Raw genomic sequence first — 19,900 nt, forward strand, 5'->3', positions numbered from 1 at the left:
TTTAAACATTTTAAATGTTGTTATCATGATGCGGATGACATAAACAAGTTTTATGCAATTTTATGAGAAGTTGACATGAAGATGATATGGAGTATTTGTCGCCATGTCAGAAAGAAGGGGTGCCACGGCGGCAAAAGCGGAAATGATGCTGCAACAAAATTTCGATTCCGACAACTCGTCGAGATGTCGGTGCAAAAGAAAGGGTCGACGTGAGCATGTCATGCGAAGATGGTGGGGTTCTCCTGGCAACCGGGTGTCCCACACGTCGGCGACAAGGCATACGAGGGCCGTGCATGAAACAAGTCGGGCATGGTGCAAACGTGAGCATCACATACAACACAAGAACTCATTCACGGTCGGTCGTCTCGGCGGTTATACCTTCGAAGCGTGCATCCGGGATGGATTGAGTTTGTCGAAGAAAGTAGTGGTGCACGGGTCGTCGAGGGAAGTAGTGGTTCTATCGGTCCTCGGCGGTAGGTCGACGGTAGTTGTGCATTCGATGTTGTGGTACTTGGCGTCTCATCGTGTAGTCATTTGTTGTAGTCGGACTTGACGGTCTTGGAAAGGGTGGTCTTGACGAACCATGAGGAAGTCAACAGAGCGATGGTGTAGCGGGAAGCAGTCGGAGGTGCACGAAGGCAGCAAAGAAAACGTGGTGCCCGTGGTAGCGGCCAGAGCAAGAACACCTGAGGGAGTCCTGGATTAGGGGGTGTTCGGGTAGCCGGACTATACCTTCAGTCGGACTCCAGGACTATGAAGATACAAGATTGAAGACTTCGTCCCGTGTCCGGATGGGACTTTCCTTGGCGTGGAAGGCAAGCTTGGCGATGCGGATATTCAAGATCTCCTACCATTGTAACCGACTCTGTGTAACCCTAACCCTATCCGGTGTCTATATAAACCGAAGGGTTCTAGTCCGTAGGACAACTTCATCATACAACAATCATACCATAGGCTAGCTTCTAGGGTTTAGCCTCCTTGATCTCGTGGTAGATCTACTCTTGTACTACCCATATCATCAATATTAATCAAGCAGGAGTAGGGTTTTACCTCCATCGAGAGGGCCCGAACCTGGGTAAAAACATCGTGTCCCTTGTCTCCTATTACCATCCGCCTAGACGCACAGTTCGGGACCCCCTACCCGAGATCCGCCGGTTTTGACACCAACATTGGTGCTTTCATTGAGAGTTCCTCTGTGTCATCACTTTTGGGCTCGATGGCTCCTTTGATCATCAATGACGATGCGGTCCAGGGTGAGACTTTTCTCCCCGGACAGATCTTCGTCTTCGGCGGCTTCGCACTGCGGGCCAATTCACTTGGCCACCTGGAGCAGATCGAAAGCTATGCCCCTGGCCATCAGGTCAGGTTTGGAAGCTTAAACTACACGGCAGACACCCGCGGGGATTCGATCTTTGACGGATTCAAGCCACAGCTGAGCACGCCGCACTGTGTCGAGAGGCATGATCTAGCTCTGCCGCCGAACAGTTCCCTGGAGGCCGCACAAGCACCGGTTCCGACCCTTTATTCGGAGCCAATTGCACCAATCGAGGATGAGCGGTTGGACGTCACCTCGGGGGCTACGATCTCAAAGGCGATCGAGCCGAACGTCAGCCCCGCGTTCCGCACGGCCCGTGACTCCAAGGAGCCGGATTCCTCTCCGAACTCCGAACCCCCCGCGCCCCTGCCGATCGAATCCAATTGGGCGCCGATAATGGAGTTCACCGCCGCGGACATCTTTCAGCACTCGCCTTTTGGCGACATCCTGAATTCTTTAAAGTATCTCTCTTTATCAGGAGAGCCTTGGCCGGACTACGATCAGCGAGGATGGGATACGGATGATGAAGAAATTCAAAGCCCACCCACCACCCACTTGGTAGCCACTGTCGACAATTCAAACGACGTGCTCAACTTTGACTCCGCAGACATCGATAGCATGGACGATGATGCAGGAGATACAGATGAGCCAACGCCCATAGGGCATTGGACAGCCACCCCATCTCACGATGTGTACATGGTGGATACCCCTAAAGGAAACGACAATGAGGAAAAAGGGGATGGAACGGGGGACCGATCCCTCGAAAAGCAATCAAAGCGTCGGCGCAAACGCCGACCCAAGCCCCGCCTCGATAAAGACCCAGCCATAGAGCAGGATGAGCCGGTAGACGACAAGCAGGCCTTAGAGCAACCGTCCGAACAGGGCAACACGGATAGAGAAACCGAACATCCCTCCCCCGGCGAAAACGGCACTCCGGACGACCTTACGCCGGATAAACCCACGAAGCAGAAGAATCTCCACAAGAGGCTCGTTGCAACAGCATGCAGCCTGAAAAAGCAGAAGAGGAAGCTAAAAACGGCGGAAGATGCACTCAGGATCCGATGGAGCAAAGTAATCAATACCGCAGATAAATACGGCGACAGTCGCCGCACTAAAATCTATCCGAAGAGAAGGCTACTGCCCGAATTCAACGAAGAGGCCCTAGAGCCCTCGCATTCAAAAAATAAGAAAGCCACACGGTCGGATAGACGACCCCATGGCCAGCATAAAGCGGCAAGCGGCGTCGCACTTAAATCGGCATGCGACCCACTTAAGGATTCGCATCAAGGCCCAGTCAGGTCCATTTATGGGCCAAGAAAGCAAGCTCTCGTAAGCAATGCAATAAAGCCATCATCAGAATCCGGCACACCCAAATACAGGGGCGCCACACACCCCCTATGTTTCACCGATGAGGTCCTGGACTATGAATTTCCAGAGGGATTCAAACCCGTAAACATAGAGGCATATGATGGAACAACAGACCCTGGAGTCTGGATCGAGGATTATATCCTCCACATACATATGGCTAGAGGAGATGACCTCCACGCCATAAAATACTTACCCCTTAAGCTTAAAGGGCCAGCCTGGCATTGGCTTAAAAGCCTTCCTGAAAACACAATCGGAAGTTGGGAAGAACTCGAGGACGCTTTCCGAGCAAATTTTCAAGGGACCTATGTCCGCCCTCCGGATGCAGACAATCTTAGTCACATAACTCAACAGCCCGGAGAATCAGCTCGGCAATTCTGGAATAGATTCCTCACTAAAAAGAATCAGATAGTCGATTGTCCGGACGCCGAAGCCTTAGCAGCTTTCAGGCATAACGTCCGAGACGAATGGCTCGCCAGACACCTCGTCCAAGAAAAGCCAAGAACAATGGCCGCACTAACAAGCCTCATGACCCGCTTTTGTGCAGGAGAGGACAGCTGGTTGGCAAGATGCAGCCCCAGCAACCCAAGTACATCCGAAACTAGGGATGGAAATGGAAAACCGCGACTCAACAAGGACCGTCGCCGGACTAAGGAAAAAAGTACGAAGAGCACGGCAGTCAACGCCGGATTCAAGAGCTCACGACAGAATCAGACAAAGCCACCCCTCCAGGATAACAGGGATGATCCATCCAACTTAAACAAAATCCTGGACAGGATATGTCAAATACACAGTACTCCCGGTAAGCCTGCTAACCATACCCACAGAGATTGTTAGGTTTTCAAACAATCCGGCAGACTCAACGCCGAACACAAGGGGCTCGACACACCAAGTGAAGACGAGGACGAACCCCAAAAGCAGAGCACCAGGAAACAAAAGAACTTCCCACAAGAAGTAAAAACAGTAAACTTACTTCACATAACAAAATGTGCGGCGCCCATAAAGGTACGCACCACACGACCTATCCCAAAGAGGTCCCGCCATTGGTTGTCAAAACCAATCATCTTCGATCAGCTGGATTATTCTAGAAGTATCAGGAACGCAGGCTGGACTGCCTTGGTACTCGATCGAATAATTGGCGGACTCCAGTTTTCAAATGTCCTTATGGACGGCGGCAGTGGACTAAACCTAATATATCAGGACACAATCCGCCACATGGGGATAGACCCAGCAAGAATGCGCCGCAGCAAAACCGCCTTTCAAGGGGTCATGCCTGGTCCGGACACCCATTGCATGGGTTTTCTCTGGCTCGAAGTTATATTCGGATCTACCGATAACTTCCGCCGTGAAAAGCTAACCTTCCACATCGTCCCATTCTCCAGTCGCTATCAAGCACTACTAGGACACGAAGCTTTCACCCGCTTTAACGCAATACCGCATTATGCATCTCTAACGCTTAAGATGCCCAGTCCACGAGGCATCATCTCTTTAAAGGGGAAGCCTTGATGTGCCCCTCCCCCAAGCGGAGGACTGTGCGGCCGCTTTGACAGCCCCACAGTAAAATGGCTTCACCGGCCAAAAATTTCGGAATAGGTCATTAAAGACCACGAACGCGGATAGACGAGTTCGGTACAAAATTATCATTGATGCAGGCTTAGTGGCCATATACCCCCGCACTAGGGGCTCCATACATATATAATAAGAGACAATAAAGCTCAGTTCTATATATTTTATTTATACTTTGCTTATTTTAAACTTTTGTTCGGCACGACCCATTTTCAGCTCAGTTCATCTCTTTCACAGATGAACGTCGTGCGGCGCCCGTCCAGGATACGGCACAACGGAGACACAGGCGCAGACGTGCAGTAGGGACCCGTCCTAAGGATTCTTTTTAGATTAAGACCCTGCGTAAACCTTTTTTACTGTCTCTTGTTGCTACATATCCCCTGGTTTTCTCTGATATAACCAAGGAGGAGGCTGGCGTCTTGGCATGTGGCCACGCCAGAATTTTTGCGCGTACCTGGACACTAGGGGCTTTTTAATAAAGAGTGTTTTTTTGCCCGCACTCATAAAGACCGAACACCTTAGGGAGTGTTCGGCGTCGCGGGTTTTGGCATTATATGCATCAGCTCCGAATCATGTCTTTGGTCAAATGTTGGGTTGCCCGACTCCTGAGTTCGGCTACCTTACGTTCCGCTCTATCGGCGAAGGTAGCACCAGGAGAACTACTGCGATTGTGCCCCGGTTAGGCCGAGCGAGCGCCTCAGTAGAGAAAGCCGAAAACTGACTGTCATGATGTGGCGTGAGACTGGTCAGCCACCCGATGACCTATCGGAATCTATAGGATTCCTCCATTTTAACGAAGGGCCGTTTCCCGGCCAGGCACATACGCGCCCCGAACTCGGGCGAGCGCAGTCGCCACCAAGGGGCTACCTAAATAGTTCCACTGTCAAGCTCCTATGGCTAAGTGAAAGTGTTAAAGCATTATAGTCCGGTTGCCTGGCCCGCTGCGCTATCACCTCCTTTGTAGGACCAAGACATTGGGTGTAACACCCTCGATGCGGCTATATCTCCCACATGTCGAAGCACGACTTAGAGGCATAACCGCATTGAAAGCAATGTCGCAAGTGAGGTAATCTTCACACAACCCATGTAATACATAAGGGGAAAAGATACATAGTCGGCTTACAATCGCCACTTCACACAAATACATGAATAAAGCATTACAACATCCAAATACAGTCAAGGTCCGACTACGGAACCAAAATAAAAGAAGAACCCCAAATGCGACAAGGTCCCCGAGCGACCCCAACTGGGCTCCACTACTGATCAACTAGAACGAAACAACACAAAGGACAAGATCTTCATCGAGCTCCTCCTGAGCTAGATTGCGTCATCTGCACGGACTCATCGGCACCTGCAAGCTGGTTTTGGAAGTATCTGTGAGCCACGGGGACTCAGCAATCTTGCACCCTCGCGATCAAGACTATTTAAGCTTATGGGTAAGGTAAAAGTATGAGGAGGAGCTGCAGCAAGCGACTAGCATATATGGTGGCTAACATACGCAAAAGAGAGCGAGAAGAGAAGGCAAAGCATGGTCGATAAAAGTATGATCAAGAAGTGATCCTAAAACAACCTACGTCAAGCATAACTCCAACACCGTGTTCACTTCCTGGACTCCGCCGGAAAGAGACCATCACGGTTACACACGCAGTTGATTCATTTTAATTAAGTTAAGGTTCAAGTTATCTACAACCGGACATTAACAAATTCCCATCTGCCCATAACCGCGGGCACGGCTTTCGAAAGTTCAAATCCCTGCAGGGGTGTCCCAACTTAGCCCATCACAAGCTCTCACGGTCAACGAAGGAATAGACCTCCTCCCGAGACATTCTGATCAGACTCGGTATCCCGGTACAACAAGACATTTCGACAGGGTAAAACTAAACCAGCAACATTGCCCGATGCGCCGACATCCTGATGGGAGCTGCACATATCTCGTTCTCAGGGCAACACCGGATAGGTCAAGCTACGAGTAAAACCAGCCCTCAAGTTTCCCCGAGGTGGCCCCGCAGGCTGCCCATTTCGGACCAACACTTAGACAAGCACTGGCCCGGGGGGGGTTAAAATAAAGATGACCCTCGAGAGAGCGACTCCCAAGGGAAAAAATAGGTGGTGGTGAGGCAAATGGTAAAACCAAGGTTGGGCATTGCTGGAGGAGCTTTACTTAAGGCGAACTATCAAGGGGTTCCCATTATTACCCAACCGCGTGAGGAACGCAAAAATCCGGGAACATAACACCGATATGACGGAAACTAGGGCGGCAAGAGTGGAACAAAACACCAGGCATAAGGCCGAGCCTTCCACCCTTTACCAAGTATATAGATGCATTAATTAAGTAAGATATATTGTGATATCCCAACAAGTAAACATGTTCCAACAAGGAACGATCTCCATGTTCCAACAAGGAACAAACTTCATTCTTCACCTACAACTAATAACGCTATAAGAGGGGCTGAGCAAAGCGGTAACATAGCCAAGCAACGGTTTGCTAGGACAAGGTGGGTTAGAGGCTTGGTTCAACAAAGTAGGAGGCATGATAAGCAAGTGGTAGGTATCGCAGCATAGGCATAGCAAAAGAGCGAGCAAACTAGCATAGCAACGATAGTAGTGATTTCGAGGGTATGATCATCTTGCCTGAAATCCCGCAAGGAAGAAGAACGAGTCCATGAAGATGACAAACGGACGTAGACGAACGGTTCCTCACAACCGCGACGTTATCGGAACCAACCCGAAGAAGCAAACACCGGAAAAGAAGCACACAACATAGTAAACAACCACCACATAGACATGGCATGATGCGCAAACAAGTATGATGCATGTCCGGTTTAATGATAAATGACATGGCAAAATGCACAAGCAATACTACAAATTAAGTGGAGCTCAATATGCAACTCCGTTGCATATTGACGAAACACCACATGACTTATTTAGTTCTCTCTCGTTTATGTACCCAACAAGATTAAATGTTGTTAGCATGGAAAGAGGTGAAGCAAATGAAAACTACCTATCTAGTCAAGTTTAAATGAGGCCGGAAACAACGAACAACAATTTCCGGAAACTCCTCATATGCATATTTTAAAGTTTGGTACTGTTCTGCCCTAAACAATATTTTAGAGTTTTTAAACATGCAAAGTGAGGCCACCATGTTAAACTAGGCATTTTTCTACCCCATTTACATATAAAGTTTATTAAATTTGGAGCTATGGTTATTTAGTTATGAATTAAATCATTTTAGCATGGCATAGGAGCAAATTTAACCCAAACAGCATTTTTAACATTTTAAACTTGGATGAAAATGGCAAATTATTAACCTACACAAAATTCTAAGCAAGTTTCATATATAACTTATTTTAAACCGATGCATGGTTTGAGAGATATTATATGCATGAACTCCAGGGACTTTTCTGAAAAACTGCAGTCTCTGGAATAAATAGAAAAATATACGTGGATCTGGAAAAAAACATGAATGGGCCGAAATAGATGCTGGCCAAACAAGCAACAGGAAAAAAATATCGGGCCGAATCTGGTGGATCTGGGCTGGATGGAAACTGCTCACATTGGGCCCCTTGAGGCCTGCGGTTGGGGAGACTGGGCTGCAGCGTCTTGCTGGGCCGCGGGCGGGGCGGATGAGGCACGGAGAGAGGCCGGCCCGTGCGAGCGATGCGGTCAACGGGTGCAGGCACGGCGCTCGTCTCCCTCGCGACAGAGGCAACAGGGACATGGTGAAGCGGAGGAGGCAGGCTTGCCGGCGGCGTGGCCGGATGCGGAGGTCCGCCTGCTGTGGTGGCTCAAGGAAGAGACGACGGAGGGGGGTGCGGCTCCAGGCACATGACGGCGAGGCGAGGGACTTGGTGAGGCGGCGACCTGCAGGATTCACCGGCGTCTCCACTCACGGCAACAGGGCGATGCAGGCGCGGCAACAGGGAGGCCGGCGAATTGGAGGAGGGCCGCGGCAGGAACTTGGCGTCCATGGCGTCGGCTGGAGGAGTCCATGGCGCTGCTCATGCGTATCTGAGAGAGAGAGGTTAGAGATAGAGGCAAAGAAGAACGGGAGGAAGGATGGCGCGAGGAGGCCCGACCTGGATCTGGCGGCGCACGCAGAGGTCCTGTTGGCGCTGCTGCTCATCACCGGCAGGGACGGCTGGCTCCAAGGAAGACCCGAGAGGGAGGGGATCCAGGCGCGGTTCCTACCGATCCAAAAGGTGAGGGAGGCTGCGAACAGTTGGGTGGATCGATGGATCGAGGGGAGATGGCTGGTGGTTGCTGCAGGGGGAATGAGAGGATCCCGAGGTGGGGAATGAGTGCGGCGGCGGCTAGGAGGATCCCTAGAAATTAGGGATTTGGTCTGAAATTAGACTAGGGGTGCACTATATATATACATCACGGATTAGGTTAGGGGCTATCGGATCCCTCCGATCGTAATCGGGCGGTCGAGAAAATAAATAGTTAGGAGGTCCAAATAAGAAAATGGTGACGTTTTGTAGATGTTTGGGGATGATCCGGACACAACGGTGACGACTGTTCGGGTCGGGTCCGGGACAATTTTGGACGCGCACGTGAGGGGTTCGATGCACTGTGCAGAGAGGGTTTCGGACTGTGCGGTCGCATCGGACAACTCCGGAAGCGAAGAGGGGAAGGAGGATGGACTAGGTGGGCCGTGGCGAGACTGCGAGGGGGAGAAGAGAGAGGGAGGGCCCGGCATCTGTTTCCGGAGACCGAAAACGTCCGACGTTAGACCGACTATAATGTCGCTATAGTTATCCGTTGGGCTATCAAACAAACTCGGAATGCGATGAAACTTGGCAGGCGGCCTACCTACAACATAAAAACACCACATGCCAACTTTCAAACCATTCCGAGAACATTTTCCGGCCACTTATAAAATACTATTTCGGACATGCCACGGGCGCGTGCAAATGTGTCTGGGCTCAGAACGGACAACGGAAAGAACTCGGAGAACCTGGACGAATGCAAGTTTTGAAAAACATGATGATGCGATGCGTATGATGACATGGCAAGATGCGACACGCAAGAAAAAGACAAGGCAACAACAGCGAATAACTGGAGGACACCTGGCACATCGGTCTCGGGGCGTTACATTGGGTTAAGTGTGAAAATGCGTCTTCTGCGAGCACCCCCGCACTATGTGCATGGGGGCTGAAGCCAACGACTGCCATCTTTCAGATTATATATATATATATATCTTAAAACGGCCGCACAGGAGGTGTTCCCAATACTTGAAGGCACAAGTATAAAAGGCCACTACAATTTATCAAAATATTGCTTTATAATTACATATGCTATCATAACATAGCATCCTTCGAGCACTGCGTCTCTATTACACGAGCGCCTTCAAGGACTTCCTGAAAATAGTGCTCGGAGGGTACTCAGCTTTTGTCCGAATCTCGGGACGCAACAACGGTGGTCTCCATCTCTGCCCAGTATGTCTTGACACGGGCAAGAGCCATCCGTGCGCCCTCTATGCATGCTGACCTCTTCATCGCATTGATACACGGCACCACGTCAAGGAATTGCTGCACCAAGCTGAAATAACTCTTCAGCTCCGATCTCCCAGGCCACAGATAATCCATGACGTACGTCATGGCGAGTCCGAACAATCTATTCAGTTCAGCCCATTGAGCCAGGCGATCGTCCACTGCCAGTGGACGCTCTGGATTGTGGAACTGTGACCAGAAAAGCTTTTCCACTTCGCGATCTTTTAGATCTCGAAAGTGTTCGGTCGCATCAGCAGCACTTGCTGCCAAATCCAGATAGGTGTCCTCCACACTCCACATCCGTTCCAACGGAGCAAACTTCGGATCGCAAAACTTCCTCCGCAGCATAAAGGGCTTTCCAGCCGTAATCTGTTCGGCCTGACACAGCTCCTCCTTCGCAGCTCTCATCGCAGAGCGAGCGTCCTTGGCATCGGCAACGGCCTTCTCTAAGTCCGTCTGTCTCGCCCGGTCTTCTTTCTCAAGAAGTTTGCAATGGTCTGCAGCGCTCTTTAACTTCTCGGCCATCTCGGCCATCTCTTCTATGCTTCGGCAGTGAGCAGCCTGTTCGGCTCTCAGCTCTTCAAGGGCCTTCTCGGCAGCCGCATCGCTTTTTCTGGCTTGCTCCTTAGCTCGGGCAAGTTCTGCCCTAACATTCTCCACGGCGGCCGTACCATCTGCGTCAAGCACACACATTGTAAGACACTGGCATGAAGCTCCTCTTACCTAATGCCGCCCGAGGAATTACATACCTTGAGCCTCATCAAGCCGCTTGTTGACAAGCGCGATGTCGGCATCTGCCACGTCCAGTTGCCGCTTTAGTTCGGCCAAATCATCAGTTCGGCTTGATTCCGGACACCTCGCCACCTACATTCAAAGGCGACATCTTAGACTTGGGATTATGATCCTCTGCGTGCCGTCATTTCTTGAGAACGCGCAGAGTCTCAGGGGCTACTATCTACACAGGGCGCATCTTGTTTTATGTGCAACTGACGAAGAAGTACATTATCAAACGTACCTCAAAACCCATCAGCAAACTTCTGACGGCCTCATGCAATCTGCTTTCCGCGGACGAAATCCTTCCAATCACCATACCCATCAATGCACGGTGCTCCTCTGAGATAGAAGCTCGCCCCAGCAGAATCATCAGCTCCTCCGACCGTGCACCGGACGGTGCCGGGCTCGTCCTATGACCTCCATCGAAGGCCGGACACGGAGAACCTTGGGGGGACATATGGCTACCTTCCACCCCTGCTGGATTCGGAGAAACCCTCCGCGACGACACCTCAGGGTCGCCCGCCTCGCCAGGCGGTACGGCAGGGGGAGGCGTTCCACTCTCCATCATCTTCGGAAGAAGATCCCCCGAAGATGAGCTCTGCTGAGAAGGGCTAAGGTCCGAGCTACAAAGTAAAATTTCGGTTAATCTTCTCAGATAAAAAGCAAGGATTTCTCTCATCCCTCTAAAGGAAAATCTTTCTCTACTTACGGCCCTCAAAGGGCTGATCCCTTTGAGGGCGTAGTTCGGCCGAGGATCTCCCCGACGTCGGACCCTCTGACGAGGACTTTTTCCCCCGCTTTGAGGCCATGGTCTCCGGGTCGTTAGAGGCGGCCCTCTTCTTCCCCTTAGGAGAGGACTTGTCGGTTCCTCCCTTCGGAGCTGCCTCCTTCGAGGAGGCCATAGTTTCCTTGTCCTCCCCCTCACTTCCCTCCAAAGGCACGATCTTCAACATCCTGACTAGCACGGGATCCAGCCTGGTCTCAGGAAGGGGAGCCGGACACCTGATCAGCTTTGCCTTCGCTATCCACTCCTGTTTAAAAGGACAGCTCTTTTAGGGGCGAATTTATGACAATTTTACGGATAGAGAGTCCGGGCACAAGGTTACTTAGTTGAGTATCCGGGCGATTGCAGCTTAAACCTGCGTGCTCGGTCAAATCCAGACACATTGCTTGTGATCCGAAGAACATTTTATACATCTCCACGGGCGTTGCGCCCATAAAATGCTGGAGAGCTCGTGGTCCCTCAGGATTAAACTCCCACAGACGAAGGGAGCGATGTTTGCCGGGCAGTGTTCGGCGAATCAGCATGACCTGCGTCACCTTGACCAGGTTGAGGTCTCTTTCTAAGAGATCCCTGATGCAGCCCTGCAAAAAGGGCATGTCTTTGGATAACCCCCAATCTAATCCTTTGTTGACCCATGACGCTAGCCGTGATGGGGGACCCAAGCGAAAGGCAGGAGGTGCCACCCACTTGGCGCTCCTGGGAGCGGTGATATAGAACCACTCTCGTTGCCACAAGCCGAGCTCCTCTTGAAAGGAGCCCTCGGGCCATGGAGCATCAGCATTCTTACTTATGACAACGCCTCCGCACTCTGCGTGCCGTCCCTCGATCATCTTCGGCTCCACTCCAAAAGTCTTGAGCCATAATCCAAAGTGAGGAGTAACACGGAGGAACGCTTCGCACACAACGATGAATGAGGAAATGTGGAGGATGGACTCCGGAGCTAAGTCATGAAATTCCAGCCCGTAATAAAACAGCAGCCCCCTCACGAAGGGATCCATCGGGAAGCCTAACCCCCGAAGGAAGTGAGACATGAACACTACACTCTCACCGGGCTGGGGACTGGGAATAGCCTGCCTTTGAGAAGGCAACCCATGGGAAATTTCGGCGGTCAAGAACTTAGCCTCTCTCAACTTTAGCACGTCCTCCTCCGTGACGGAGGAGGGCATCCATCGGCCTTGAAGGTCGGAACCGGACATTGTCGAAGGTCCGAAGTGCCTGGAATCTGGAGCCTAGGGTGTTGGAACTCGAGGCGACGGGCGAACTTGTTTTGAGATTGGGGAAAAGGAGTAAGGCCCTGGTCTCTTTATAAGAGGTTGAATACCAGGAGCCCTCCCCGTAACCGTTTGGGACTCGCCTTTAACCGAGAAGACATGCTAACGGGCACGATTGGGTTACCCACGTCCGTATTGATGAGAATCCCGTAAAAGGGGGGACACGATCTCTGCTTTGACAAGACGTGCCAAGGAAACCGCCTCGCTAAACGTGTTGAGGTGGAAAAGTAAAAACGATTCGAGTAAAGGACTTGGCCGTAGTGTGATGTCACGCTGCGAATACGTTAGCAGATTAGATTTGTGTTGATATTATTCTCTCTATGGAAATATGTGGAAACTTATTTTGCAGAGCCGGACACTATCCTTGGTGTTTAAAATCTTCTTGAAGGACTTCGAGGAGGAACCCGCCTTGCAATGCCGAAGACAATCTGCGCGCCGGACTCATCGTCGTTGAAGCCTGGTTCAGGGGCTACTAAGGGAGTCCTGGATTAGGGGGTGTTCGGGTAGCCGGACTATACCTTCAGCCAGACTCCAGGACTATGAAGATACAAGATTGAAGACTTCGTCCCGTGTCCGGATGGGACTTTCCTTGGCGTGGAAGGCAAGCTTGGCGATGCGGATATTCAAGATCTCCTACCATTGTAACCGACTCTGTGTAACCCTAACCCTATCCGGTGTCTATATAAACCGGAGGGTTCTAGTCCGTAGGACAACTTCATCATACAACAATCATACCATAGGCTACCTTCTAGGGTTTAGCCTCCTTGATCTCGTGGTAGATCTACTCTTGTACTACCCATATCATCAATATTAATCAAGCAGGAGTAGGGTTTTACCTCCATCGAGAGGGCCCGAACCTGGGTAAAAACATCGTGTCCCTTGTCTCATGTTACCATCCACCTAGACGCACAGTTCGGGACCCCCTACCCGAGATCCGCCGGTTTTGACACCGACAACACCCCAACAGGAATTCAAGAGAACTCGAGGCTGTGGTGGCTTGAGTTGATGGCCATGGGGGCCCGAACGCGGTAGGAGGAAGACTCGTGGTGGTGGTGCGCTCTGCAACGGGAGGAGCAGAGGAGGTCAGCGGTTGGGTGTTGGCGCACACACACGCGGAGGGCAAGGTGAGCAGGTGGCGTCCATGGCTTCATGCCTCTAAAGAACAACAGAGAAAGGGGGCTTCGGTCGCAGACAAAAAGGAAGAAGAGGCAGCGAGATGGATCCAGGCGGTGGCCTGATTTGCGGTGGTAGGCGGTGACTGCGATGGAAGGGGCGGTAGCGGCGGCTCGCCGACCGACGGGGCGCCATGGCCGCAAGAAGAGGCCGCGATAGGAGGTCGGCCAGAGGAGGAACGAGGTGAGGCAGCAGCTAGAAGGCGTGGTCGAGGGGGGAAGGAGGTCGGGCGAGGCCGGGGGCGGCGCTGATGAGAGGTGGATGAGGGGATCGAGAGGAAGATGTGCGAGGGGATCGGGAAGATGGGTGTGGCGGCGCTGCAAGGGATCGAGAGGGGGAGGGTGGATCGAGGGACTGGCTAGGGTTATAGAGTGGCTGGGCCTTAGAGGCCGTCCTAGTGGGGAGGCAAATGGCCAGGGGCCTACTCACCATTCCTTCTATATTTCAGAAAACTTGCAAGAAGAAAAGGAGCGAAAAGAAAAGGTTAGAGAGAGAATATGGGCATGGGTCAATTTTCATGGACTCACAACAATGTAAGGCATTAAACAAAAATGGCCCGAGGTTTTTAGAGGAAGTAAAATCCAAACATGTTGAATTTAACTCGACATGTTTGAATTTCGAAACCCATTCAAATGAACTCCAAATGGGTTGAAATTATAGGAGTTGACCCTACACACTAGATGTGATTTATGGGCAGATTTCGAACATCCATGGATAAAGTAAAATTGCAACTCATTTTTTACTAAAGGCCCCAAAGGAAGAAAAAGAAGTTGAGTTGGATATAAGAAAACTGAAGAACGGTGCAAATGTGCTATAGATGATTCCAAGTTAATGGACTATTTTAATATGGCTCCCTAATACTATTGGGAGTATATGTTATAAAGAGAAAAACACCATGTGAATTCCCTCGATTTAAATAGATCGAAAGATCTATGCAATTAATTTATTTGAGTTGCAAAAATTAATGATATGATACATGACGACATGATGCAATGCAAAATAAAATAACACAAACAAATAAGTCACACGACGAAACTTGGAATCCATGGAAGGCATCTGGAGTGTCGGTCATGGGGCGTCACAACTCTCCCACACTAACAGAGGATCTCGACCTGAGATCCTAGGGATGGCACCAGAGAGAAATGGAAAAGGAAGAGGTAAAACAAAGTTGCTTCTTCGACAAACGAGTGAAACCATGAACCTTGAGAGGTTGAACAAATTGAAAGAAGAATACAATGGAGATGAACCAGATTGCGAACACTTCGTTAAATAAGAGGAACATGGAATACGACGAGAACCAAGAGGTTAAGTGACAAGATATATATTGAAACCACTCCGGTTAAAACAAGATAGAGAAGGAATAAGAATGATATAATTTGGACAGCACTCCGACTGTAAATGGAAGGAGTTGAACATGAACTTGACAAGATGAGAGGATACTTGATGAAATCAACAACACACTGCATCCGGAACTATTGGAAGAATGGCACAAGGGGTAAGAAAGATTTCAGACAGCACTCCGGTTGAGAAGGGAGGCAAAACTTGATAAGATGAGAGAACTTGAATGGAGGACATGACACTCCGGTTGAATGGATAAGCAAAGGAAAGAACATGATCTTTGACAAAAATGGGATGATGGATCGAAGAGTGCAACATCACAATGCCTCTGGAACGAAAGAATAGAAGCTAGATCATTAGGAAGAAAGAAAGTAGAAGAAAATGATAACTTCTACCACCAATGAATTTGAAAGCATCTTTAGAAAAAAAAGGATTGAATGGAGTTGTTGAAAATTAAACAACAAAAGAAAAAGGTTGTTGCGGGCTTATGGAAAACGTCTCAAAATTATGAGGTGAAATTCTGCAACTAACGGAAACAATTGATTGGATTGATATCAACAGGGAGGCGAAAAAACTTATTTCACCGGGAGGATAAATGAAGAACTTGGGTCATTTATAAGAACCATAAATAGCAACAATCCTTATGGATAGCTTTAGGTGAAATATAACCCAAGATAACTCTAATGAAGAGATTGATTGGTTGAAAGGATCTCCTGAACAAGGAGAAAACAATGGTCTTAAAGTATGTCATTCCTGACAACTTTTGAATCATGAACCACGAAGGGAAATTGTAAACAATGACATAACACCACCTCAAAAGATAAGGGAGAACAATTGCACTTCGGAATGAAATATGAAGAATTCTTGATCTTCTCCAACAAGGATGTTGAGGAACACTTGAAGAATGAATTAAATCCTTAATGAACCACTCTATTGATCCTTTGAGAGAACTCTGGTAATAAAAGAATGATCCAACGAAAGGAAATTTGAAAAGAACAAGACACAGCCTTGCAATGATTTAGATGGCACTTCGGGATGAGATAATTGGGAGATATTGGAACTCCAAAAAGAAAATATGAAGCATCTCGAACTGAGAATGTGATATGACAAACAACTCCGAAAAGAAAGATGAATCACTTGGATGAAACAAGAATAAGAATTATGTTATGCGTATCCTTCACCAATTTAAATTCATGACAAGCAACGGATTTGGCATACTACTTATTCCTCTTGAAAAGGATTCAGGAGAGATGTAGTGCAAACTTGAGAAGGTCTTGATGGATCCATCGGTGGGATTTGTAAACAACGAATGAATTGATATGATAACGAAGGAAGAGAAATCTTGAACGAACCACCGTAAGAATTGAAAAAGAATGTAGCAAAGGGACGAATCACCGGGACGAATTAGAAAACGAACGAAGATACTTGGGGAAATTTAGATACAAGAGAATGAAGAGATCACGAGCTGTCTAGGGAATACTTGAACAAAGCACCGGAAGAATACGGAGATGAACAAAGATGCATGAATTGAGAAGAATTGCAGAAATGAAGTTGAAAGATGAGAATGAAGAAATCTTCTAAAATGATGGCCTTTGGATGATCAAGAAATGAAACAACTCCTAAAATGCTCCGGATGGGTATGAAAAGAATCCTTGATTATCGGAGCAATTATGAGGATGGCATGGAGCTAGAACCATGAATCTTTGGAAGAACGGGTAAGGATTTAGGAGGAACTCTTCTTCGGTCTTCAAAATCTGAGAATGATGACGAGAAACGCCACCATGAATTGTTGAGACACTCTGGAATGATGAAGAATATAAAGGTTGAATCAACAATGAAAATAATTTGAAAGCGATCATGGATAAGGCATCTGACTGATGAAAATTCATTCTTACGTCAAACTTTGAAAAGAATTTGAGAATAACTCTGTAAAGAATTAGAAGAGTCAGGTAAGATCCTGGAAAAACACCTGTGGGTTAGGGCGCACTCAAATATACACCGTTGAAGTGATTTTTAAAGGAGAGATTGCACCAGTTAAATTAAGTGGCTTGAATGAGATAACAACCTCGAAATATCTTGAACGGATTAAGAATGGAATCGCGAATCTTCTGAGATAATCTTAAGTACTTCAGAACAAATGAATAATAAGAAGTGAAAGATTACGAGGTGCACCGGTATGGGAAAACATTTGAAATGAGGAAAAGGATATGGTCAACAAAGCTTGAATAGAATCCACCGGAGAAGAAAAAAGAATGAAGAATGATAAACTTGAAACTCCTGACCATCTTCATGATAATCACCGGGTACAAACATTGAAGGAAAGAACGAAGAAACTTCACATCCAAAAGATGGATACTTGATTAAGAAATCCGAGTCCTTGAAGAAAAAGGGTGGGAGGGCGGGAAAAACAAAGGCAACTTGGGCCGGATGAAACAGACAATCCTCAGGCTCCTCAATGACGCCCGTATGGAATAACTTGAAGAGAAGTGCACCGGTCGAAAAGGGATTGACATGACAATCTCGATAAACAAGAAGGATTAGCACTCCCATAGAAATATGAGAACACCGCTTAGGAAAAGGTATGGAATCAACACTTGACTTGGAAGCAACTCGAATACCAGAACCAAAACAAAACAAAACAAAGGATCGGGCTAAAAGAATAAGCCGGAAACAAACATATGATAGAGATTTCATCCGAAATTTTTGTGGTGGGGCCCACACGGGCTCGATCGTACAACACCAACATGTACAAGGCAGTGCACATGACATACGAAGCGTCCCCGAGTCAGCATAGCCAAGGACTCTTTAAGACACGACGAGACCGCTATAAAAACGACCGTGGGTAGGCGGACCACTAGACGTCGAACCCCAATCTCATATCATGCATCTGTCGGAAAGATATCCTAGGTAACTACTTGAATTCCCATCTATTAACTCCCGAAACTTTCTGGTTATGCAATTTGGTATTGGGAATACAAGGAGGCACAAATATCTCACACAACTAACAAATCCTACACTCCAACTGTATCCATCCGTCAGCACATAACCAAGAAAACCTCGGAAATCATGTACCCCAGACCTTCAAAAACATTCGATATACTTGCTATGGAAATACATCTGATCGCTCTCCCCGGTACTGGGTGTCGTCAAACTACTCTCATCACAAAGAGTATAGAAGCGTTTTCGATGTCGGTGACCTCTGGTATTCCGGAATTGAAACGATAAGCACTATGACAAAAACACCTTGGAGCCCAACTCCCCGGGACACTGCCACAACCCCCAAAGGTCAGGAGGCACCAAGACAGAATTCCCATCACAATGATATCGCAATGATCCAACAATACCCGCATGATCCTAAAAAAAATTTGAGTGAAAAAGAGGAGAGTGAAGTCAAAACATCTACGTCAAGAGTCCTCACCAGAGCGACGAAGGGGATAAGGAGTAAAAATAATTCCTACTCTCTGATATAACTAGACTCAAAATAGTTTTCTTCTAGACTCAACAACGGCAGCGGTTCGATCAATCAAGGGGGCTGCTAAGGTCGTAAGGCTTTGATACCAACTTGTAGTGCCCAAGATGCGATTCTATCCCAATCACGTGATGAACTCATGATCAGGGCACAATCGCATTTCGAGCGCATATCAAGGTGGATATCATTACAACATACCATGTACTGAATAGATGAGAATACAAGATAAAGGCTTACACTCGCCACAAGCTACACCATCAATACAACAGTTCATCAATACATAGCAATGATCATATAGAAGAGCAGGATCCGACTACGGATGAAATCAAACGAAAAATAATAACGACATCCACATTGCTAATCCCAGGCTCCCCGACCCGGAACCTATCCCTTCGTCGAAGAAGAAGAACTCCAAAAGCAACCAAGCATGGCTCTCACGTCATGAACATCACATTACCTGTACCTGCAATTGTAGTTGTAATAATCTTTGAGCCACGAGGACTCAGCAATCCCATTACCATTGGTATCAAGACTAGAAAAGCTTAATGGGTATGGAAAGGATAAGTGGTGAGGTTGCAGCAAGCGGCTAAGCATTGTATGGTGGCTAACTTACGAGTACAAGAATAAGATGAAAAACTACACAAACGGTCGCAAACTAGTAATGATCAAGAAGTGATCCTGAACTACTTATGCTCAAACATAACCCAACCGTGTTCTCTTCTCGAACGCACCCGAAAAGAGACAGTCACGGTTACGCACGCGGTTGGTATATTTTAAATTAAGTTTAGTTCAAGTCCACTACAACTGGATGTTAACAAATTCCCATCTGCCACATAACCGTGGGCACGACTCCCGAAAGTTTAAACCCTGCAGGGGTGTCCCAACTTAGCCCATGAAAAGCTCACGATCCGCGGAGACAATCCTCCATCGCGGGATCCTCGATCAGACTCAGAATCCAGGTTCACAAGATATTTCAACAATGGTAAAAAAAAGTCCAGCAAGACCTCCCGACGTGCCGACACCTCGATAGGAGCCGCGCGTATCTCGTCTCAGGCCACGACCGGATAGGTCATCCTACATGTATATACCAAATACCTCGGGTTTCCTTGAGGCGTCCCCGCAGTCTGCCCAGTTTGGACCAACACTCATGAGGAGCATTGGCCCGGGGGTTGATTAAGAGTCCTCGGGTGCTAGTCGGTCCCTATGCAAGTTTTTAGTTGTTATTAGGCAAATGGTAAAACAAATGTTGGGCCTTGCTGGAGGAGTTTTATTCAAAGCAAACTATAAAGAGGGGCCCATAAACCCTCATCATGTTAGGGACACAAAATCAAGGAACATAACACCGGTATGACG

The sequence above is a fragment of the Triticum urartu genome, chromosome 2, assembly GCF_003073215.2.
Source record: "Triticum urartu cultivar G1812 chromosome 2, Tu2.1, whole genome shotgun sequence".
Lineage (NCBI taxonomy): Eukaryota > Viridiplantae > Streptophyta > Magnoliopsida > Poales > Poaceae > Triticum > Triticum urartu.